Source organism: Bacillus rossius, chromosome 5 (assembly GCF_032445375.1).
Source record: "Bacillus rossius redtenbacheri isolate Brsri chromosome 5, Brsri_v3, whole genome shotgun sequence".
NCBI classification, from domain to species: Eukaryota; Metazoa; Arthropoda; class Insecta; order Phasmatodea; family Bacillidae; genus Bacillus; species Bacillus rossius.
The window spans coordinates 78,096,966-78,121,141 of NC_086333.1; the positions used below are offsets into that span (position 1 = coordinate 78,096,966).

At 39.0% G+C, this 24,176-nt stretch overlaps 2 protein-coding genes across 4 annotated transcripts in view; one reads left to right on the top strand and one right to left on the bottom strand.

Moving 5' to 3' along the window:
* LOC134532068 (uncharacterized) overlaps positions 1-24,176 on the bottom strand; it is a 422,005-nt gene that overhangs the window by 195,951 nt on the left and 201,878 nt on the right. The gene's annotated exons all lie outside the window — the stretch shown is intronic.
* Positions 1-24,176, top strand: part of LOC134532070 (uncharacterized) — a 566,709-nt gene that overhangs the window by 119,586 nt on the left and 422,947 nt on the right. The gene's annotated exons all lie outside the window — the stretch shown is intronic.

The following is a 24,176-nucleotide window of genomic DNA, read 5'->3' on the forward strand; positions in this document are numbered from 1 at the left end:
ACCGTTTTCTAAAAAAAATTTAATTAATGCCGAGCGTGATAGGTATAAGAGAACTGTGTTTTAAAATACATTCCTTGAGGCGAATCACATGTAGTTTCATCACCCGCCACTAGAATTCTCTGCCGGTTCAGCTACGTACATTATAGAATCATTATATTTGCATAGCGAGAGGTTAAACTATACAATGAAATCGTCTCCGATAAAAGCGAAAAGACTTGAAAAGAAAATACTAAACTCCGGCTTTAGACCTGATTTTCGACAAGACATTTTTACTAAAATACTGTCTATCTTGTTAAAATACATTAAACATGTAATATTTTGGTTTTGTAAACTTTGGTTGTCTCTATTCATCGCAGATGGCAGCACCGTGATTACACATGCTACTTCCGTTCCAATCACGAAATTACTCTTACCAACTGCCGTATACCGAGAGATAAAATGTTACACATAAAATGAAATCCCGATGAGTAGAAATATTTTTTTCGTTGATTCATATCACTACAGCAAAACTTTACTTCCCAGCATATTATATTAAAGTGTTTTCATGTGTTCTTTAGGCTATAATAACATATTTTGGTAGTTCTTTGAACTATTCTTTTAATGGAGAAGTTTGTTTTAAAACAATTTTATGAACATGCACAGTAGTATATAAAACGGGCTCCGAACCCAGGGATCCAGGAAAGATGGTGACCGCCATCTTGGATTGTGACGTCATGGTGGCCTTGTTGGATCTTTCTTATTCGTTATTGTGGTTTCTCTATGATATACAGTGAAAACCAGCAATGGCGTATGTACATAAAAATTTTTAAATCGTATTTTAGCTGGTAACACACGACCGGGTAATCACTTAATTTAAATTATTACTAGTTCAGGTTCATGTAAATTCTGTGCATCCCCTCATTGAGGCTTAAAAAAATTAGTTTGATAATTAATACAAAACCTTTGTAGTGAGACGTAATGTTAACAAAGGCATTTTCTTTCGTATTGTTAAATGTCCCGAAACTCAAACAGCGCAAACACGATGTAGTTGCGAGAGTTAAGCTTATGTAATCTGCAGTAAAGTCAAAGTTTTATGATCCCGAAAGGACTTAGGGAGGTGATAACGCCATATTGTAGTTAGCAGTAAAATACATCAGGGAAACTAATTAAGGCTTATGTACTAAGTCGTAAACAAACATCCAATCCCTCTACTTTAAAGTGCCGTACCTTACACGATTTAAGTGTTGCTCCAAATCTTGATTGCGTGCTCTGGTTGTACAACGGAATAACATTCTATAAAACACGTTTCCATAACCAAGCTAAATATATAAGGAGCGTATTAGAGGATTAATATCGGTACTGTTACGCTAAATGTATAATGTAAACTTTAATTTTTGTGCTTATGTGTTAAAAAAATATTACACACAATTAAGGGAATTTAAACCTTTTTCAACTATACTCTATACTTTATCGCTTGATTATGTACGAAAAAAAAGTTAAGCAAAATTATGAGCATATTTTACAATGCCTCTTGTGTCGCATATAATTTATATATTATTTTTATGCTATTTGAAAAAAGTAAACAAAATATTTTGTAACTACATAAATAAAAACACTTGTTTTTGTTACACCAACCCAACAGTCTTAAATTAAAAGAGATGAACGAACAGCTATTTAATAATTATTTGGTCAGTAAACAAAACATATACGATTCTTCATTTCATAACATGACAATTTTTTTTGACGTGACAACGTCTAATAAATCGATGAACGCCGGATGCAGGCACGAAAAAGGATGACTTATTGTCCCGTTAAGCACATTGTCCCGTTACGCTTTGTCACATTACGTTCATTGTACGCTTGCGCCCCATCTATCTCTCTTCCACTCGTTTGGAACAACCATCGATTTGACTTTTTCGAGGCACATTAAACTTGAAACACTCCCATTCGTTTCCTACTTTTCCTATCGTCGTCCCATCCTTAACAGAATAACACAGATTGGAAGAAGTTAAATAGCAAACATGTATTAAAGTTATAGTTAAAATAATCTCTTCGTTAAAGTAATAAACATATTTGAATTAATAAATGCAAATAAAAGTAAATTTATCAAATAAATTGTAGATTTCATTTCACTCCATCTTTGTATCCATACAAAATAGTGATAATTCAATAAAAATGATTAAATTTTATTCATAAAAGTATGCAATCATTTCATCAATGTTTTGTTATGACGTTGTCACGTTAAACTATCGTCCGTAAACCGACTTTACAGACAACCATTTTTTTTTGTTTAAACTGAAACTCGAGAAAAAAATGTTATTGTAATTAAAATGTGCTGAAACCAGCGCGCGACAATATGCGTTCCGCTCACATCTGAGGCAGCCACGCGTGGAAAGTGAAAAACGGATCAACTTTTCGTGCGATTTACGTGCGCTCAGGCGACGGAGCAGAAGCAGTCGCGAGTCGCGACCCGCGCGGCTGAATGCGCGATGACGAGCGCTGACGGGGGACGGACAGGAACGAGTCACGCATTTCTCCTCCAGGGAGCACGGTGTCTGTGGCGCCCTCATTTGTCGCGGGCGGACGCGGAGTTACGTTTGATCCCGTCTGAAGGACGGATGTGAATATTCATGCCTCTCCCCCCCCCCCTTCTTCTTTCCAATACCCGCCCAACGGCACAGAACTCCGTCCGTCTGTTCGTCAAAGTCAGACATATGAAACACCGGCGTTTCCTGAAAGAACCATAATTATGTAGAAAAATGTTTATCGTCGTGTTCTGTGGTGCAGTGACTATTGTGCTGACTGAGCAGCTTGGGGTTTAAGTCCACACCATGGTCGGCAGAGTGCGCATAAGGGGGAGACGAGTGAGATATTTACCCCCCCCCCCCCCGGTTCTCCACCATAAAGGAAGAATTTTAAAGCAAACAGTGAGCACACTGAGAGGAATGTTTGTTTGCCTCAACAAAATATTTGTTTATACATGGCGAAACAAATATATTTTGTTAATTAAAACAAATTTTTTTTGTAGTAGGAAAGATTCTGTTGACCCGACAAAATGATTTTGTCAACTCAAATGTATATTTGGTTAGGTGTAACAAATTATTTTTGTTACTTACCGAGTTTGGTTAAACTAACAAAATATTTTGTTCCACCAAGTAAATATTTGTTTCGCCATATATAAACAAATATTTGTTAGATTCAAACAAACCTTTTTCTCTGTGCAGAGAGTGCTTCTATCCCCCTAAACATGAAATTATGTTACGCTCCTGATCTTGGCAAAGGGCGTTTATAGAACACGTTAATCGTATATCGTCTATGTAATATTTATGTGTAACATCTTAGCCCTGGGTAGAAGTAATTTCGTGAATGGAACGGAAGTCGCAGTCACCATCATCAGGGAGCAGTTAACTACTAACTGCTCCCTGATGATGGCGACTGCAATGTCGACCGAAACGTCGGTGAATTATTCGCCAAGGACGCTGCTACAACCCAGAAGCAAAATGCTACTTCAGACAGTGGCCGTGAAAGTCTGCAGAACAGTATTGATTTTATTATTGTTTTCATATCCGTGCTGTACGAGGATCTGGAGTGTAATCGACGCAGAGACTGTACACGAGCAGTCTGGAAGTGCAGCCCCAGACCGCGGTCTGGCGTGGCAGATGGGCCCTTCTTGCCCCGGGCGAGCGCGCAGCCACTTGAAGAGGTAATGGAAATATGTGGAGCTGTTGGAAGGCGCGCTCACCCCCCTCCCTCTTCGTTCCTCAAGCCAACACCGCCGCGAACCGCGGAGCGCTTACCCCTGGCAGTCCCGCGACCCGCAACACACGCGCGCAACAAGGGCACAGGCAGAGCCAGGGGCCGCGAGCGTCCGGCTCAAAACCGCCAAAATGGTAATCTGCAAAAACCAGGAAAATGAAGAGTTGGAATCTGTCTGAGTGCGAGGGCCAAATTCTTGGGGCTGACCTATTTGGCTTAAACTGTGTGAGTATAACCAGGCAGGCGCTCCTTTTTATCGTCCTAAAAATATCTCGCCTGAGTAGGCGTTAGGAAGCAAGGAAAAGAAAGCTGTTTAAAGAATTTAAAGTAAATTTTCTATAATATTTTGTCATTAAAGAAAAAGTTAGTGGGGTGGCGAAGTGGTCAATCGCATTAATATGTCAATTCGACGGTTTGGGATCAATACCCACTTGTGACTTTTTTTCATTTTCATTTTTTTTATTTCTCGCAATATCATATATCAGATATAACTAAACAGTTAAATTAAGTAGTTAGGCGAGAGTAGTGTGCAAATGTATTTCCTGCGCCTGGGTTTTGGGTGTGGAGGTGGCGGCGGTGTCTGCTGCCTTGGATGACGTCACAGCCGCCATCTTGGTGTAATATTGCCAAAAACAGCCAAAGATTTGCTCAAAATTTATCGAAATTCCTAAAAAATTTCCCTATTTCGAGGGAATAATTCCCGTTTTGAGAGATGATTTCCCGTTTTATTATTCAAAATTCAATAATTCGAAAAAACGATTTGCCTCAAAAAGATTTTTGCCTTAAAAAAACCAGGATTCCTCATAGCTGCATAAATTCCCCATTGGCGAGCAACCCTAAGCCGCTGAGTCCATAACCTGGACCTTGACTGTTAAATTTAAATTATTTAATTTTTGACAAAAAATTCTTAAAAATATAAATAAATTGCTAACTTCAAACTTTTTGTTAACTCTATCCATCCTGGTCCTCAGTTGGATCTCCGGCGAGAGTAAAAATATAATTTATTAATAAAAAATTATTTAAAAATTCTTAATTACTATATAAATGAATTTTTATAAAAGTTCTTGCATACGTCACAAGCACCATCTTATATTCCAGAACTTCCGCCATTTTGAATTATGAAAATATGGTAAACATTTCTTTTGCGAGACACACCATCAACAGCTGACAAATATTTTCCCTGGAATTTGATGAAATCAAAATTATAGTCTCAGTTACAAACGAATTAGATTGCTTTCGTACTTTATTTAAAATAAATATAATGGATCGTAAAAATAAGTAAAATAAAATAAATATTTTGTAAAAATAAATAAAATAAAATATATACTTTGTAAAAATAAATTACATTTATGTGGCAATAAACCCCCTTTTTTTCTTTCCCCCACATATAATTGTCAACCCCGACATAAATTTAAATAAAGTAGATTTTTATTTAAAAATAAATTTTTAAGTATCTTATGAACATGTTAAAAAACCATGAGTGATTTTACGGATTCGCGAAAACTATTTTGCTAAAATTTATCAAAATAACTCTTTCATCTCAAAGAGGTAATTGTTCCTTATCGCGTGTCCTGTTTATATTAAAAATTTTATAATGCATTTATTAAATTGAAAAATTATTACATTTTAAAATCACAAATGCATTGAAGTTTTTAAATTTTTAAGTTAAATTACATTTTGGAATTATTGCACTGAAAAATTGCTCACTGGAAAAGAATTTTCCGCAAAGTTATATACATATTTTCATAACCAAATATAATTTTGTAATCATACTATTTACATCACAAACACAACCAGTTCCTTACTTTATTTTAATATTATATCCTAAATATAGTTACGCTCACCACTAACTCAATGATTCTGTAACGCCAAAGAGATATGTATGCCTTTGAGATGCGTATCATGAAGCACAAATATTACCCTACTCCATTGAGATGTGTATAAATTAGAAAATGTAAGTGTAACATTAGTGTAGCATTTGAAATACAGCTACATATGTTTTACTTGTATTGATCATTTTTCATCGGGAGCCTTAGGCACCTAATAATAACATGCTTATAATTTTATAAAAATATAAAATCTTATAGCTCTAAAGTTTAGCTCTAGACAAAAAAAAAAGTGTGACATTTTTTTCAGTATTTGGAAATCTAAGTTGCATCACTGGAAATCTTTTGATATATTTTATTATGTGCTTATGCCATTCCAAAAATCTTTTTTTTAATCTTATATATTATAAGTTTTTAATTTTATTTAAAATAAACCGTAGGTTTTTGTCCTATATATGTGTGTGTGTTTGTTTGTTTGTATGCCCAAAAGTTCTGTTTTGGCAGATTTGCCTGTTTTGTAGTTACATCCTTTTGAATTTTTTATATTATATTCTTTTTGTGGTCTCATAATTCCTTGCTGCTAAAGTTATAATTTAATAGCACAGATTAAATTGTTTGTTATATCCATCAGTTTTCAGCGGGCGCCTTGGGCTCCTTAAGACCTTCCAATATTTTAATTTAATCCTGTATACGCGATAAGTAGAGAACTGCAAAATTCGCGGTTTCGATGGCCTTCAGGATAGACTGCAAATACCCCCTGTACACTCGGGAAAATAACGCAAGTTCATTGGCTGCCGTCTTGTAAGTCGTCTCAGCTGGTTTGTCTGAGATTCGATCCTTCTTTGGTTGAGGGCTTATAACAGGTTGAGATTCGTCCAGATGAACAGTAAGCCAATAGCATAATTATCTGAGAGGTATATGTGTTTGAATTCTAGCCTATCACCGAATGAATCCGCGAATTTTGCAGGTCTCTAGCGATGAGGAACAACTGCCCCACCCTCGAGTGCAAGATAGCGACGGGCAGAGACTGAGGCACCCAACTCTGCGCGTGAAACTGCTAGGAGCTGGCTGGTCGCAACTCGAGGAGCGGTAGCTTGAAGTTGATTTACAGCGGCCGCCTTCAAGCGCGCGCGGAGTGGTTTCAAGCTGTCGAGGGCCGGGTCGCGGTTGGGGGGGGGGGGGGGGGGACCTCTCAAACCGCCCACACGCGCAAATCGGCCACCTAATCTGCAGCTAACGCGCAGCCACATTCATCATCCTGGGGTTTGGCTGAAGAAAAGGGACGAGGGTTGAAGAAGGGAGAAGGGTCAGGGCTAATTTATCAGAAAGCATTGTTGCGGTGAGGGATGCAGCAACCACCCTTATGCCCCGCAGTAAGGGACGGTTACGAACCCTCTTCATTCCACGCAAGGTTTTTTTATTATTCCTTTTTCATCTAAAATCTTGCGGTATACTTTACCATCGATACAGACAAAGATTTATTGCAAAAAAAAATCAAAATAATATGTTTCTAGATCTAGTGTGGTGACGGTCGGGATTTTCTGTGCAATGGCACAGCAGAAAATAAACTGGAAAGGTACCCTTTCCGATTTATTAAAATGAATATTATTTTCTGCTTTAAAATCGTGAAAGTTATCCCCTCTAACCTAACCTTACCTAACCTAAACTAACCTAACCTAATATTATTCTGAGGGGATACCTTTCCATTCCATATTTGCATTAAAACCAAAACATTTTAAGAAATCGGAAAAGGTACCTTTCCACTTTCTACCCAGCTACACTACCGCCACCAAAAGTTTGAAAGGCACCCTTTCCAAGGGGATAATATTCACCCCCCCCCCACCCCTAAGCAGAAGAATATCCACAATAACAGACTCCACTCGCCTGGACACGTCTGGATCTGCCCTACGCGCGCGACATGCATTTGACATGCCCAGGCTGGCAGCACAATGTGTCGGACATACATGACCGCGGCGGCTGGGGCAACCTGGGTGCCCCATGTTCTCCAACTAATCTGGCTGGCTGGCAGCCTGGCGGGAAACGACGATAGTCGCCCCCTAACAACCAGTAATGCCCAAAACACCCAATGCGGACAAAAAATGTCCAAGTGCCCGCCCTTGCTTAGTAGATATTTTATACACTTCCATCTCTTCTTCCTGAGCCATCCTTCTATTCCCGTAGCCAACCCGCATGTAATATGCATGAAATTTTGCATCCCGTATGTAAGTGGCCAGGGTTATCCCTGTGTCTATGCAGGTTTTACCTTGGGCTCAACTTATCTAGTTTTTAGTCTAGAATAGTCAGTGAGGGGAGTTAGTCATGGCGCCAATCGCTGCCACGGCTGGCCAATCCCCTCCTAGCACATGATGCATACTACCTCTCCCGCATGGCTAAACCCTGCATGCTTAGAGCGTATAGACTTCGGCCTGAGACGCACTTAGAGTCTTTCCCTAACCCAGACCCCTCCCAAACACACTTAGTTTTAATTTAGGTTAGGAAAAATATATATATCTGCAATCCACACGTCTCGTGTCTCTCATTTCACTACCTCGTTTTAAATGTACTAAATGTCTTTTCCATTCAAATATTCTATAAAAAATTAAACACAGTAGAGAACATATATAAAAATTACAATGCCGACGATTTCAGTAAATCATTTCGAGGTATGACGTAATGGTCTACAACACACTGTTATGTTACTTATTCTTACTGTTTTAGTTGGGAGAATATTTTATTTTTTTTAAGAAGACGTAGTTATTTTCAGCGGTGTTCTAGCCGCTGTTTTCAAGATTCGTTGTAGTTCCTTCAGTTGAAACAGTAAGGTTGTGTGTGTTTAAGATAAAGCTACCAGACGTTTCTAAAAACGTTTACGTGTTTCGTCCTATTGTGAAATTGGACTATCGTTAACACTGGTAAAAAAATTGGTTGTCTGTAAAGTTGGTTTACGGACGATAGTTTAACGTGACGTCATAACAAAACATTGATGAAATGATTTCATACTTTTGTGAATAAAATCGAATCATTTTTATTGAATTATCATTATTTTGTATAGATACAAAGAATGAGTGAAATGAAATATACAATTTAATTGATAAATTTAGTTTTATTTGAACTCATAAATTCAATTATGTTTATTACGTTAGGCCTAACGAAGAGATTAATTTAACTATAACTTTTATACATGTTTGCTATTTAACTTCTTCCAATCTGTGTTATTCTGTTAAGGATATGACGATGATAGGAAAGGTAGGAAACTAATGGGAGTGTTTCAAGGATGATGTGAAGGAAAATGGCTTACCCAACACCAAGATGCAGTCAAAAATAATATATTTGCGCCACGGACTCTGCAGCTACGAGAAACGGGTTAGCAAATAGCAATGAAAATGTTACATTGAAATGCATGAAAACAGAATTACGCCACGGACTCGGTCGCAATGCTAGGAGGTTCAGGTTAGCAAAGAGCAATATAAAATAAGCGTAACGGGATACATCGTAACGGCACAATGTGTGTAACGGGACACTCTTTCGCGCGTGCATCCGGCGTTCATTGATTTATTAGACGTTGTCACGTCAAAAATGGTAATTATTGAGATATCGGCGTTGCAAATGTTTTTTTTTTTTTGGTGACCTAATGAGCGTATTTATTCGTTGCAACTGGCCACGGTAATCGACCCAAGGTTATCCTAGACGTGTGCTGACGTACACAGCTGTGCCACCATCTCGGAATATCATTCACGTGTTATGTACCTGTCGCTGGCCCACACAATAGAGCAACTGTGTTTTTCGCAGACAAAAAATTACGAAAAAGCATGAGAGAACATACGTAAATTTTTTTTGTGATACTTCACCCAAAAACTTTAAAATGTTGTGTTGTCTATCGCTCTTAGCTAAGGCTGAATATTTTTTTAATTGGTTCAATGTTAGATAAATTGTTATTTACTTAGTTATCTTAAACTATTACCCTTTTCCTTGTCATGGATTTATATTTCAATCATCACCCTACCCTCTAAAACTAATAAATATAAATTAACTTTATTCGATAACCGGTTAGAAAAGGAATTATTGGAAATGAATGTTTATATATAGTTAAATGCACCGATTTTAAATGAATCCACTTATTCCACAGGGATTTAAACTCGCTGAGGCACATATTCACGTATTCAATTTAATTAATAGTGAATGATAAGTTGAGTGACATTCCGAGTGACATGACTAATGACATGTTGAGTGACATTAAGAGTGATATGACTAATGACATGACTTACGACATGACTAATGACATGACGAATGACATGTCAAGTGGCGTGACTAATGACAGGTACGAAATACTTGTTGAGCGACATTAAGAGTGACATGACGAATGACATGCCAAGTGGCATGACTAATGACATGACGAGTGACATGTAGAGTGACACGACGAGTGACATGGGGCGTTCCAATTAATAAAATAATATTTTCGCAGCCATGAAAGTGCCTGTAATATTCTGATTGTGATTGCCTTCTAGATTGACGCAGAATCTTTCCTCAAACTTCCCCAGCATCTGCGGAAAGAGACTGCAGGCAATGTCCTCGGCATCTGCACGCACGGAGCCATGCGGCGGGAATAAAGAGAAAGAGAGAGAGAGAGAAGGAGAGGAGAGAAAGAGAGGGCGCGGCAGGCTTCCCTTAAGGAACGCGCAAGTTCCCTAAACTCTGGCTTACATAAATTTGAATGCGAGATGTGTTTTAATTGCGCGGCTTGGGGGCGAAAACCGCACAAGTAACGCCTATTCTCTCCTATTAGATTCCTGGCAGAGAAAGGTCTGATAAAAAAAGCTGTTAAAACTTCTAAAAATGCCATTCATAAAATAAATAACACAGAACATTACCTGTAAAATGAAAGAAAATATAAATGTCTATATGTAAGTGTACAACAAAAATACTATTTTTAATTCGAACAAAAGAAAATCAAGATAATAGCAACTAAGTTACAAAATTTAAAAAAGAACATAAATGTAAACAAAAATGAAAACAACATAGCTCCAAATTAAAGAATAGTTTTATGAGAGGCCTTTCCTTCTGTTGCTAATCTTACCAACACAGTGTATTCCTTGATATATCATCTCACCAAACATACATAACCTTGAACTTCTGGCTTATCCATAACAAATTCTAGACTATTATCGTTTTCTACCTTATTCGCTCACCGGATTGTTACTACTTACGGTAACACTAGATCTTATAAGCTTGATTACGTATTTTTTCCTAAGCACAATGAGAAAATAATTGTATTTTTCAACTTAATTATTGTTTATTTAAAGATAACGATAATCGAGGTATTATAAAGGTTACTGCAAACACATGGGACCTTTTAAAGCTATTGTTTAAAAAGTTTTGTGCACGAATTTATCTGTTTCTGGTACTGCAATCTGGTAACTGTTCCTCGAGAACATGTTACAGATCTGTTCTGTTGTCATGTCTGCTGAGTATTCTCATTGCTCTTTTGAATGTTACATTCCATACATAATATACGTCATACTATGACATATAACGTTTTGAAGCATGTCCGATATTATATTACTAGAGACCTGTTACCTGTAAAATTCGCGGATTCATTTCGCGATAGGATAGAGTCCAAATACTTTTGACATTATTTTGCTTCAGTGATTGGGCAACAGTTTATCTGAAGGACTCTGGGCCAATGAAAAATCTTTAACAGAAGAATTAGCGAATCACGATCATTCCAGTCAACAGGTGTTACGAGTCGGTAACCAATCAGCAGATGTAATTTGCACGAGTGCGTAGAGGATCATGGAGTCTATCCTTTAGGGATTTGAAATCGCGAATTGTACAGGTCTCTTTATATTACTTATGGTTAAGTCTCGTGCGACATCTGAATTTTTCATTTTTTTTTTCGTCTCTACTTTATTATTTAAGGGCTACAACTGAAATGATCATTTTTTCTTCTGTCCCAAATAGGCTATGTTTAACTGGTATTCACCAACTGTAATATAATGAGTTAAAAAGTCTCGAAAGTTCTCGAAATTATTATCGCTTAGGCAACCTATTTTTAATATCCATTACAATTAGTACCTATATCTATTGAAAATATTTGTTACAGAACAACAAATTCAACGAAAGTATCGTGTTATTTCATAAATAGCTGTTAAATAATAGTAATGACGAGTAAAAGAAAAAGGAGAAAAAATGGGAGCGAGTATTTTAGTATCCACCCGCTCGAGATGTGTAACATCTAAACTCGGTAGCGAGCAAATCCCTGTCTTCTCATGTTGCAAATGCACTTATAATACGCAGCTCGGGACACGAAATGTAACGTTGAATAATCCCGAGGGTGATAACTATATGTAAATTTGAGTTTCGAAACTAGATTTCTGGACGCAAATCACACGCGAATAAAAGTCTTGCAAAATTAAAAAAAAAAATACTAAACCCCGGCTTTGGAGTTGATTTTCGACAAGTAATTTTATTAAAAATACTGTTCAACTTTTTTTAAAAAAATTAACTAAACATTTAATATTATAAAGATTCCATTTGACATAAAGAATTTATGTTAGTAACATCCGCCATAGATAGCAACAACGTCTGTTACATATTTCCGTTCGTATACTTCCGTCGGTTCAGACGGAATTTCTTCAACAAAACGGCGTACACCGAGAGATGAGACGTTACACATAAAACATCAACATGACGTGTGAAACCCGAGCCTGAAGTATGTATTCCACAGCGACTGTATTCTTGCGTTGATAGCGATGTAGGCAAGCCTAAGATATCCAACAAGTTCTGTCCCTGCCCGATTACACCCGAACAATTCACCTTCGGCCAACCTCGGGTTTATTTATGTATATATTTATATTTCTCTGTTTATTTTAATGTAGCTATACTAACCTAACTAACCGTCCATAGTGTTTTAATGGGTTTTAATGTAGCTAACCTAACGACCACTTTTAATATTTGAATTGATTTTTTATCCTGCGCAAAAATAAAACAAATCCCGAAGTTGGCCGAAGGTGAATTGTTCGGGTGTAATCGGGTGTAATCGGGAATGGCAGAACTTGGTGTGCATCTTAGGTCTCCCAACGATGTACTGCGAGACGGTCTCTCCGCTATGGGCGCTCCTGGCTGATGGAGTGTCATGGCCGCTATCAGCGCGCGACACAGCAGCGCCTCTGGCGGCAGCGTGAGGAAGCTACCACGCGAGGAGACGCGGCTACCCAGAAGGCCCAGCGCGGCGTGGAAGTGGTAGCTTTATCTCCTCCAGGCACGCCAGTGTGCTTCATGTGTCTCTGCCACTCCGCAAGACCTTGGTATCAGCGTCGCGAACAATGAAGAGCGAATACCTTATTCATGCCAACACATGGCTACTCTTGGCAGGGACGTACAAGGTAAAGGTCTTGAAAAATAGAAACATTTATTGTGTGTGTGTGTTACTGAAATATACACCAAATACAAATATTATCTTTGAAAGATTTGTGCAATGGGAGTGCATGACTTGATGTAAGCTTTTGGACATACGCCATTGCTAAGCTCATGTCTGTAGAAGAAAACTACAAAAAACCCAAAAGACAAAAACACAAATTAAGCAAAAAATTGCTGTTGTCAACAGGATATAAACACCACATAATATTCTATAACAGGAATATGGTCAACAAAAAAGAAAAAAAGAAAAATAGACTAACAGAACGAAAAAAAAAACCTCAAATGATAACAGCACAAAAATATTGAACCCAAAAAAAAACCAGCACAACAGTTGAAACGAGACAAAAACACGACAAAACAAAAAAAAATAAACAAACTCAATAGTTTTCCAAAACAGAAGAGAACGAAAAAACACCCACAAATGATGTCTTTTGGGTTTTTTGTAGTTTTCTTCTACAGACATACATGTGCTTAGCAATGGCGTATGTCCAAAAGCTTACATCAAGTCAGATACAAATAGTTGGTAGTCCAGTTTCTGAAGTTTGGTGTCTTGTTACAATTAATGTGAAGTCCAGAAGCCCAGAAGAAGTCAGGAAATTAAAGGCATGTTTCTTATGGATGTTCCAGGCAATAAACATTTTTGTAAAACTACTTGTTCCTGTTTAAGATAGCTAATAACTTTTTGTCTCCATAATTCCGAGTTATTATTTATTTTAAGGGTGTACACGAAGATACACAGCACCAAAAAAAATCCTGATAAAATGGGTTGTTTTCTATCGACACCCGAAAGCCTCTAAATTTCAGACAAGACCACCTCGGGCGGTGACAAACTGTAATTTTGTTTTTGTTTGCAATGCGATAGTTTGCACAAAACCAAACTTCTGCTTACCTCACTGTATTTGACTCCTCAAAAATAACAAACGTTTATAATGCAGCAGTAGCTTATAATACAGCAGAATTCATCAACCACAACCAGTAACAAAGGACATATTGCAGACAGTAACATGTCATTGAACGGAAGCTCCGTTAGCAGTGCAATTGGCCTGTGATAAAAACTGCATGTATGTTCGTCGGCACAGACCTGCATAACAGTCCGTGAGTTCAGTTGTCTCACTGCACTCCCGTGCAATCTGGGAAATACGAAGTTTGTATTCTTCAGTGCACTTTGGGATAGACTCCACATTGAATAACTATGGCTGTTGACAAAGCAAACATCGTGAAAAGGCGATGTCGTCAGTATGAATGACTCGCTTTACCATCAACTATATCCTTACTTGAACTGCTAGTATTATTTTGTCAGTTCATGTACAATCAGTGAAATGGTGCCATGTTTTCAGCCACGATAGTAATTTCTTCACTACCAACAATTCTAGAAATATTTTCACACTGAACTTAAGTGTTCGTTAGAGTTAAGTTTCACGTCACACAGACTGCGCTCACAATCAGCACGACGGGATCGCTCAGATAGTGGTTATATTTACTCCGAAGCACTTGAGGGCTGATAAGGGAAACTCATTAGTTGATTAAACCTTCTTAGTGGAGTAGAACAAGAAACCCTAGCTACTAAAGCTTCTGAGTTAAGGAGGACACTAAAACTTCGGTGAGTAAACAGTCTTAAAAAGTTTAGTATCATGAATAATTTTTCTTTTGGTATTTCGTGTTTCTGCAGACTACGTTAAATAAATTCATAATAAAACCATATTTAAACGTCTGTGAAAGTTCTTTCTCTACCAAGCTAGTAAAATTAAAGGCAGATTTCTATGTCAGTTCTAGCACTTAATGAAAGTTTTGAATAATGTGGTATACATTTATGGAGTAACCGTTTGCATGAAGCTTTCGTTTCAAAGACTTTATTTCATTATGTCATTCATTAAATCGACAGAAAATAGTTTCTTCCCAAAACCATAGAAAGCATAGTTTTTCAAGGGTTGTAAAAAATACATAATTTTTAATTAAATTATAAAAATGTTTGAAAACTAAGGCTACGTACTATTAAGTAACCAAAAACTGTATACCACATGATTTAATTCTTTCGGTTCATGCTAGAACTAACATTTAAATTCACCTTTAATTTAATAAAAAAATATCAGATATTGCTTAGTATAAAATACTTCTATAGGTAATTAAATATGGTTATAATATTAATTAATTTTAAATCGTATGCAAAAAAAACATGAAATATAATAAGCAAAATTATCCATGATCCCACCCCCTTTTAACGGGGGTGCGATCTGAACTCGACATGAACACAGTGCAGGGATCCGCGCCGCAGAATAAAAACTAAATTAGCCCGGAGTAAAGCCACCCTTTGGTGAGAGGGAGAAAGCTGTTTTTGTAAGAAAAGGGTGGATTTTTGGGGGGGAAGGGGGTGAAGTAGGAAGGCAAACTCATCTTCACCGAAACCGAAAATCCACAAAAGGAAAAGTCCCGCAAGATGTCTGGCTCAACGTGTTTACGAGTGGTCTTAAGTTGGAAAAGTGGTCGAATAATTAGTCATAAATATTAATGTTTCCTCGCCAACGAAACACTGCGTCGGCCCGCGCATTACCATTTTAATTTGAATATTTTAGCAGCGTTAAGGGGGGAGAGGGATCGGTTGGGTGGGGGGGGAAGGGGTGGGGGCGGGGGCGTGGAAACTCGCGGGGAGACCCCCACCAACGTTTACACCACCCTTAACCCCGGGCCTTGAGGGGTGGCCTCGAGAAGTAGCGAGAAGTCTGCTCGCAGGGCGGGAGAGGGAAAATTGATTCCACAGCCGGGGTACGGCGAGGTTAAGGCCTCCGCCTACCCGGGAAAACACACGGTGCGCAGAGCTTCAGGGAAAAACAACAGCTATTTCAAAACCACTCGAGATATCCGGGTGGGGTCTGCTTACGAAAACCATTTAAGAGTTCGCCGAGAGGGCCGAAAAGTACTTTTGATTTCGGATTTAAGTTTTTAAACTGTATTTTCAGAAGAGCTAAAATGGCTAAAATGCAAGATTTCAGAGCAATTTTTTAGGTGTAAAACAACCAGTACGGATTCTTGAAAGCACTCAAGGAACTTGCATTACAACTTTATCTTATACTTCCCATGTTGTTGAAATTCATTAATAAGTTAATACTATAAAGTTTCCCTTAGACTTTTTAAACTTTGAATCGCGCCATCCACCACTGATGGCAGAACCACGGTTACACATTTCCGTTCTATGACTTCCGTTCCATTCGCGAAGTTACTCCTGCCAAACGCCGTACACAACAAATCAAAAAAAAAATAGTGTTAGCCTTGTCATCTATTGAACGGCGAAGCAGGCGGAAGAGATGACGGTATACGAATCAGTGTCTTATCACAGCCACGCCGCCATCGTCTGTGACGCGTGAAGTTCTCTGACGGGCCGGAGAAGTGTGCATGAGGATTGCCTCGACAGCGGAGCCCCTGCGACGTATGCCACCAGCGACGCGGCAGTGACGAGTTGATTGCCTCGGCGACTCCACATGTGATCAGTTCCGTTTTATGCTACGTGTCGTGATTGGTTTAATGTTTTAAAGATGGGTCAAATATACCCAAAAAAATGTGTTATAAAATGAATTTTCATCACTTATATCCTTACTACACTTAAACATCATGACTATACAGAAAACTGAGAATAATTTATTTGTAATTAGGATAAGCTTCACTTCTGAAATATTTAAGTTTTAACCTAGCATTTTTTACTAGATGCTACTGTACAAAATTTATTTTTAAACTACTAGAATATAAAAGTTTATTTTATTCTAGTTATTTGTTGATTAGCAAATTTACTTGAAGTATTATAAAAATTACTTGATAAGTAACAGTTTTAAAAATGATATATTATTAGTAATAAAAAAACGTTGCTACAGTAATGGGCTCAAGTAGCTTCTCTTTCAAATAGAATACGATTAATAAATTACGTCAGTTGTGGTTCATTCTGACATGAATTCTAGATTACATGTAACTAAACTCACCCAATCACACAATCCATATCAAAAATAAATAAATATAAGCATATTTTTAGTTTAAAGCAACATTCTTTTAATAACGTATTTGTAACTTGTTAACTACGTAGGAAAAAATAAACGTATTTTTTCCTGTAAGTATAAGGGTGTTTCTGGCAAAACAATACCGGTACGACATAATTTAAGGTTGTTATTTTTCGCAAAGGGTTTTTCGATGATGAACAAGCGAGCCTCGGTAACAGCTGGCGTGTTGCGGCTGCCACTCGCGCTTCGAGAGGAGAGCGAGGCGATTGATCGATAGTAGCCTCGATGGGTCGCTCGCGCGCGGGCGGGAGATCGACTGTCGCTTGGCCGCTTGTCGCGCCGGGGCGTGGGTGTGGGGTTAGGGGTGGGTGGGTTGTGGTGAGCCGCGAGACGAATCAGCGCGGTTAAATGTCCATCGAGCCGCCCTTGAAGGCCGGGGGATATCGTCAGGCGTGGGAACATGGCCAGGGGGGAGGGGGGCCACCCCTTCCACCCTTCCCCTTCCGGGAGGAACATGAAACAACAAGCCTTCCGCGGGACCAGTCTCTCTCCCCCCCCCCCCCTCACCTACACCCGGCATGAGACAGCTGCAGTTCCACGCAGAGGAAGAACAAAAACCAACTTCGAACATTCAACTGCCAGAAACTGAGTTCAATATTTGTAGAGACCCGAAAAATTCGCGGATTCACTCCGTGAAATGCTACAATACAAATAATAATTAAACCTTAGTGCTGCTTCCGACATTGGTTCACTGTTAATCTAGATTAATGAGGGCCAATTAGAGACCCCTCACTCATAGAAGTGTCGAATCACAGGCTACCCAGTCGAGACGACTCACAAGTCAACAGCCAATCAGAACAGTTGTCAGTTGCCCGGGTGTGTAGAGTGTAGTGGAGTCTATCCTGGAGGTCATTGAACCCGCGAATTTTTCCGGTCTCTAAATATTTGTATTGAATCTGACTTTATTTTGCTTTTAACATCTCAGCTCTCGGTATTACAGTTTTCGGTACGAGCAACTGCGTGAATGCAGCGGGAGTCTGATGGAACGGAAGTGTGTAACCACCGTGTTGCCCTCCGTGGCGGATGGAGCGAACCTAAGTTCTCAATTTGATGAATTTAAACCCGATGGGCAGTACCTATTTCTATAAAATTTCTTTCAGATTATCAGCAACGGATACTTTTAGCTTTCTTCGAAGCCGTTTCAGTTCATAAATACTTTAAACTTTCGCTGCGCAAATCGAATGATTTGATAGTCGACGAAGTTGAACCGGCAGCGAATTCTAGCAGCGGGTGTGGGAACTACGTACGCGTGATTCACGTCAAGAACGCAGTTTAATACACAATTTATCGATATTTATCACGATGTGCATTATTTTAAAGAATTCTACGTTGAATTTCGTGTCAGAGTTTTGCATTATTAGTGTATTTGTATCATGAGAACGCATGTATTTGATCGTTACCGAGGTTAGAAGTGACACATCTCTAGCGGATACTGAAGAAATCGCTCTAAATTCCCCCCACCTCTTGATAAACGTTAGTTGCAATATAAAGAACACAAAAACAGTCACAGGATAGAGAAACAGACCGACACGGACCTAGAATTCAAACGGAAATTCTAAACAGTCACACACAGAGCTATTAGAATATTGGCCCGGGGGGGGGGGGGGGAACTAGCAAGCACAAATTGGTATTTTAAAACGTTGACGAAAGGAGTTGCCTTATTTTTGGAAATGAAATACCTACATATTATATTTTTAATTTTGCCATTTTCATTAAAAATAGTGATTAATATAATATTTTAGAAACAAAATCCGTATTTATATCTCTGTCGGCAATTGTTATATATTTATAACAAAAAAACTTCCAAAAATATTGAAATGAAAATTTTTAATGACTTACACAGAACTGATGTGTCATTAAGCAAGTACTGGACTCGAAAAATGCCCGCTAGATAAAAGACTAGCGCGTAGAAGCGAAGAGATGTTTGATGCGCCAGCAAGAGTGGCCCTTAACCTCCCATGAGCTGTTAAAATTGTGTAATTGTGTACATCTACCTAACAGACAAATGCTATTTTATTCTGTTCCAGAAAGGGCTTCTCGTTTATTTGACAAGTGTGTCAGTGAGCACTCAGAATTTAAAAAAAAAAATGTGACGTAATAAACTAAACAAATACAGACCCGCGCAGCACCAGACTAGCCAAATATGAATCAATTATGTTTCTGGTTACTTTTACAAGAAAAATTAATCTATAAACGTTTGGATTTCCACTGAAGCGCCTGTCAAATAAAAGCGACGCCTTAACTATGGAGTTAAGTACAAGCGACAATCGTACTCTGAGCTGGATGTAATACAAAGGTAATGTCAATTTTATTTTTATGGCAGACATTCAAGTTCGTGAACCGCCATCTTGGAAAACTGTGACAGAACAGTTGTGTTGTCCTCTTTAAGCTATTATATAGTTGACAAACTTCCCGTTCGAGCGAAAGTACATATATGTTGTCACTAGAGACCTGCAAAATTCGCGGATTCATTCGGTGATAGGCTAGAATTCAAACACATATACCTCTTAGATAATTTTGCTATTGGCTTACTGTTCATCTGGACGAATCTCAACCAGTTATAAACCCTCAACCAAAGAAGGATCGAATCACAGACAAAACCAGCTGAGACGACTTACTAGTCGGCAGCCAATGAACTTGCCTTTATTTTTGCCCGAGTGTACAGAGGGGTATGTGCAGTCTATCCCGAAGGCCATCGAAACCCGCGAATTTTGCAGGTCCTGTAGTTGTCGCTATCGAGCCAGAACGAGGACGTGGAATTACTGAAGGGGAGGTGTTTTTTTTTTTTTTGTCGCTTGGAACGTTTTTTTCCCCGGAATGCTCGAGGGTAAACCCCCCCCCCCCCCCCCTCGTGGTAAAAAAAATGGGAAGAGGAGGTGTTTGTTAATGGCGCAGACAAGACACGTCCGGCCTAATTCATTCGGACTGACTGGTACTCGTGTCGGCGGTGCAAATCTTGTGCAATCACTTCTGGCCCAGGGGGTTGGGGGGTTGAAAGGGGAGGGGATGCAGTCGACGGGCATCAGTAACTACCCCCCTTCACCATGACATCCTAGCGCGGGGGCTCTTTATTACCCCGGGTGGTCTCACCCCCTGGGTCTAGCGGCGACACCCTGCCTGCAGCGACAGCCACTCCGGGGAGGCTGTCAGGCCTGTCGGCGGTGATCAGGCGAGTGACGGGCTCCCCTAACTCACCCCCGCCACCCTCCATCAGCCCTTGAGGGACACGGCACGCGCGGCAATAAAGGCACCCCCCACACACCCCTGTTACCCAGGCACCACCGACATTCCAGGAGCCGGGCGTGATAGAAGCCTGGATCCAACACACTATACAGATTTCAATAGCGGCAACTGCTCAAGATCAAAATTAAAGAGAGCATCTCAAACAGTTTTTTGACGTGACAACGTCTAATAAATCGATGAACGCCTGCTGCACGCACGAAAAAAAATGTCCCGTAACGCACATTGTCCCGTTACGCACATTGTCCCGTAACGCTCGTTGTACGCTTGCGCCGCCAACTATCTCTCTTCCACTCGATTGGAACAACCGTCGATTTGACTTTTTCGAGGCACATTGAACTTGTGAAACACTCCCATTCGTTTCCTACTTTTCCTATCATCGTCCTATCCTTAACAGAATAACACAGATTGGAACAAGTTAAATAGCAAACATGTATAAAAGTTATAGTTAAAATAATCTCTTCGTTAAATTAATAAACATATTTGAGTTAATGAGTGCAAATAAAAGTAAATTTATCAATTAAATTGTAGATTTCATTTCACTCCTTCTTTGTATCCATACAAAAGTGATAATTCAATAAAAATGATACAATTTTATTCGTAAAATTATGCAATAATTTCATCAATGTTTTATTATGACTTTGTCACGTTAAACTATAGTCCGTAAACCGACTTTACAGTTAACCAATATTTTTAAATTTAAAAATTGGTTAAACACAGCAAAAAAAAAGCTAAAAAACTCAAGAGTACGATTACCTCTTCGTAATAATTTTTTCTTTTTGGGGGGGGGGGGGGGATTGACAATGTTGCAGTTCTTGTTTGGAAGTGACATTGTAGGTCGCTACTAAATCGCTTGTGACAGGACTCGACGACCTGTAGAATCTCAATATGAAACTGTTAAAAATACAACGAATCAGTAAAATTTCACCGGACAGCTTCAGAATTTGTCAATCCGTGTGAAGACGATTAAAAAGATTTTTCAGTGAATTTTAATTAATTAATTAATTAATAATAATTTAAAGTAATTACAAATTAAGCATAGACATACATAAAAAGGAAAGTGATTGAACATACAGCAAAAAGCATTTTAAAAAAATAGGTGTTACTACATTAAAACCAGTCACTCGCACATTCAAACACAGATTCAAGCAATAGGGTAGCGGCGAAGTGGTCATGGTAAGAAGTTGTTACAAACATGTTTATTTTTTCAGCCTGTACTTGAAGGAAGCTAGATTTTTTGTTTGCCTTGTCATGCACTCTCAGCTAACACTTAACTAGAGACCGGAAAAATTCGCGAATTCATTTCGCGATAGGCTAAAATACAAATAGTCGGACGAGAACCGGTGTGTTCATCGTGATATGGCCGTTGGCTTTATCGAATCACAGGCTCCTACGCTGGGAAGTCTCACAAGACAGCAGCCAATGAGTGGGTGGCATTTGACCGAGTGTACGTAGAACTATGGAGTTCATCCTGCAGGTCATTGAACCCGCGAATTTTTCCGGTCCCTACTTCTTAAATGCTTTTCCGTGGACAAGCTTCACTCGGAAACGTATCGCCTTTTTTTTTTTCTTCTTCTGGATCTCTGCCCGGGTTGGGCGCGTGGGCGGGGTATAACGGAACGATGGTTCGCGGGCCCGTGTCAGCTGTTGCGCTCGTGCGGAAGGGCGTGTTTCAGGGGGGGGGGGAGGGGTCGTATAGCTGGGGTGTGAAACGAGACACGTCGCTTCAAAGGACAAAGGCCTTGCGGCGCTCGTGTCCTGGTGTTGCAGGGGGTTGGAAAAAAAAGGGGGGGGGGGTGGCTGGTTCGTCGTTCACGGCCCGCGGGGTCAAAGGTTAAAAGGTCGCGTAACAGCGCGCTGCAACCCTCCAACCCCCCCGCAAAAACCGACCGCGTGTGGAAACAAAACGTGCTTTTTTTTCTCCCTCGCTGACCAACTCTTCAACTTTCGACTTCTGTTCTGGAGTGAGGATGGATGAGTGGTAACGCACTGAACCCCTCTGTTCCAGCGGAACAGAGGTTCAGTTCCTCTGGATTTCTGGTTCAACTGTTACATGCTCCAGGAAAATATTGGCCTCTGTTCCTCCCTCGCTGCAGGCCATGGTCGATTCCAATATCTCTGTCGCTTCGTCGTGCGTCACCGCCCAAGATGACATCGACACACGTTCGTAACTGCATCTAGGGACACCTGTATTTCGCGATTTCATTTCACGTCAAGGTATTTCACAAAACACTGTAGCTTTTTCTAAGAGTCTTGGCTAGGAACTGGAAAAATTCGCTGTTTCAATGACCACTAGGATGGACTCCACGATTCTCTATGTAGCTACTCGGGCAACTATCACCTGGTCATTGGCTACCGACTCGGGACACCTGTTTACTGCGATTGTTATGATTCGATACTTCTTTTGTTGAGTGTTTGCCATTGGCTCAGAGTCCTTCAGGTAAATTGCGGTCCAATCACTGACGCAGCATTAAGCTAAACGAGTTTGGATTACAGCCTGTCTCGAAAGGCATCCGCGAATTTTTCCGTTCTCTAGTCATGGCAAATTGTGAGGGTGCAGCAGTACGGTGACCACATTCTCATTGGCCCCGTCAAGAGCGGGACGACACCTCTCACCGACCTCAGCCAATAACCACAGGAGAAAAGCTACAGTATTTTGTGAAATACCTTAACACGAAATGTATTCGCGAAATACAGGTGTCCCTAGAACAATTGAGCAGAAGGAGGAGGACATCAGAAGTGTTCTTGCAATGAAATGTTAAACAGTTATCAGTAAAATTATTTCGTTATTCAAAGTTACAAACTACAAATTATAAAATAAAATAAAAAGTTTAATCACTCATCAAACTTTAAAAACGGAACCATCTGTAGGTATGTAGAGAACATTCTAAACCATAGCAGTTATATCCGTGTCAGGTCCTATAATATTGTAGATCAAACCCATCTTATTGATGTCTGTATATATGAACAATCAGGAAAGGCTTTATAGGTACGTGATTCTCGTTTCTTCATATTCATATATATATATATACATATATATATAAATCATGTCGGATACGTACTCATAGATAGGATATATACGTATACATATGAAGAAACGAGAATCACTTACCTATACAGCCTTTCCTGATTGTTCATAATTATTTTTAAATCATGTCGGATACGTACTCATTGATAGGATATACATATATATATATCCTATATATATATAGGATCGTATATCGAGACAACTTCCATGAAAAACTGTTAAAACTGATCTAATTAAATCAATCATAGAAAGGTTTCTTTTTAGTTTTTCTTAAGTTCAACTTAACTGGTTCGTTGTAGTATTTACAGTTTCATATTTTGTTAGCAATGTGAAAAAGAGTTATTTTAATATTTTATTAATGAAGTGGAATTTCTTTACATCCGGTACTGCAAGTTCAGCGATGACGCCATCATAGTACATGTAACGTACAATGCTCGATGGCGCGAAATTTGAAAAGAAATTTGACAGAGAGGGGTTCAGAAGGGAGAGAAAAAACCAAAAAAAGATGAGTGTTAGACAAATGTAAAACGTTCAGTCCCATTGTCGAACTAATATTAATAAATAATACTTTAAAAAACGAAAAAACCACGCTTTTAAAGAAAATCCAACTAAAAAAAAAGAAGATAAATTTTAATAAATTTGAACTAAGAATAGTGTAAATAAAAAAATGTATTTTATTGTAAATAAAGCGTGTAGGGAAAATACGTGTGATTCGCGTCCTGGAATGTAGTTGAAAACACAATTTTGCGAATATTTACCACGCTCGGTGTTATTTTAAATAATTCTACGCTCTTAACTATGAGTCCGAGTTCTGTATCATGAGTGTGTTTGCGACATTCTCGTTACGGAGGTAAGACGTTCACCATGTGCGGCGGGTACTGACAGTCTCGC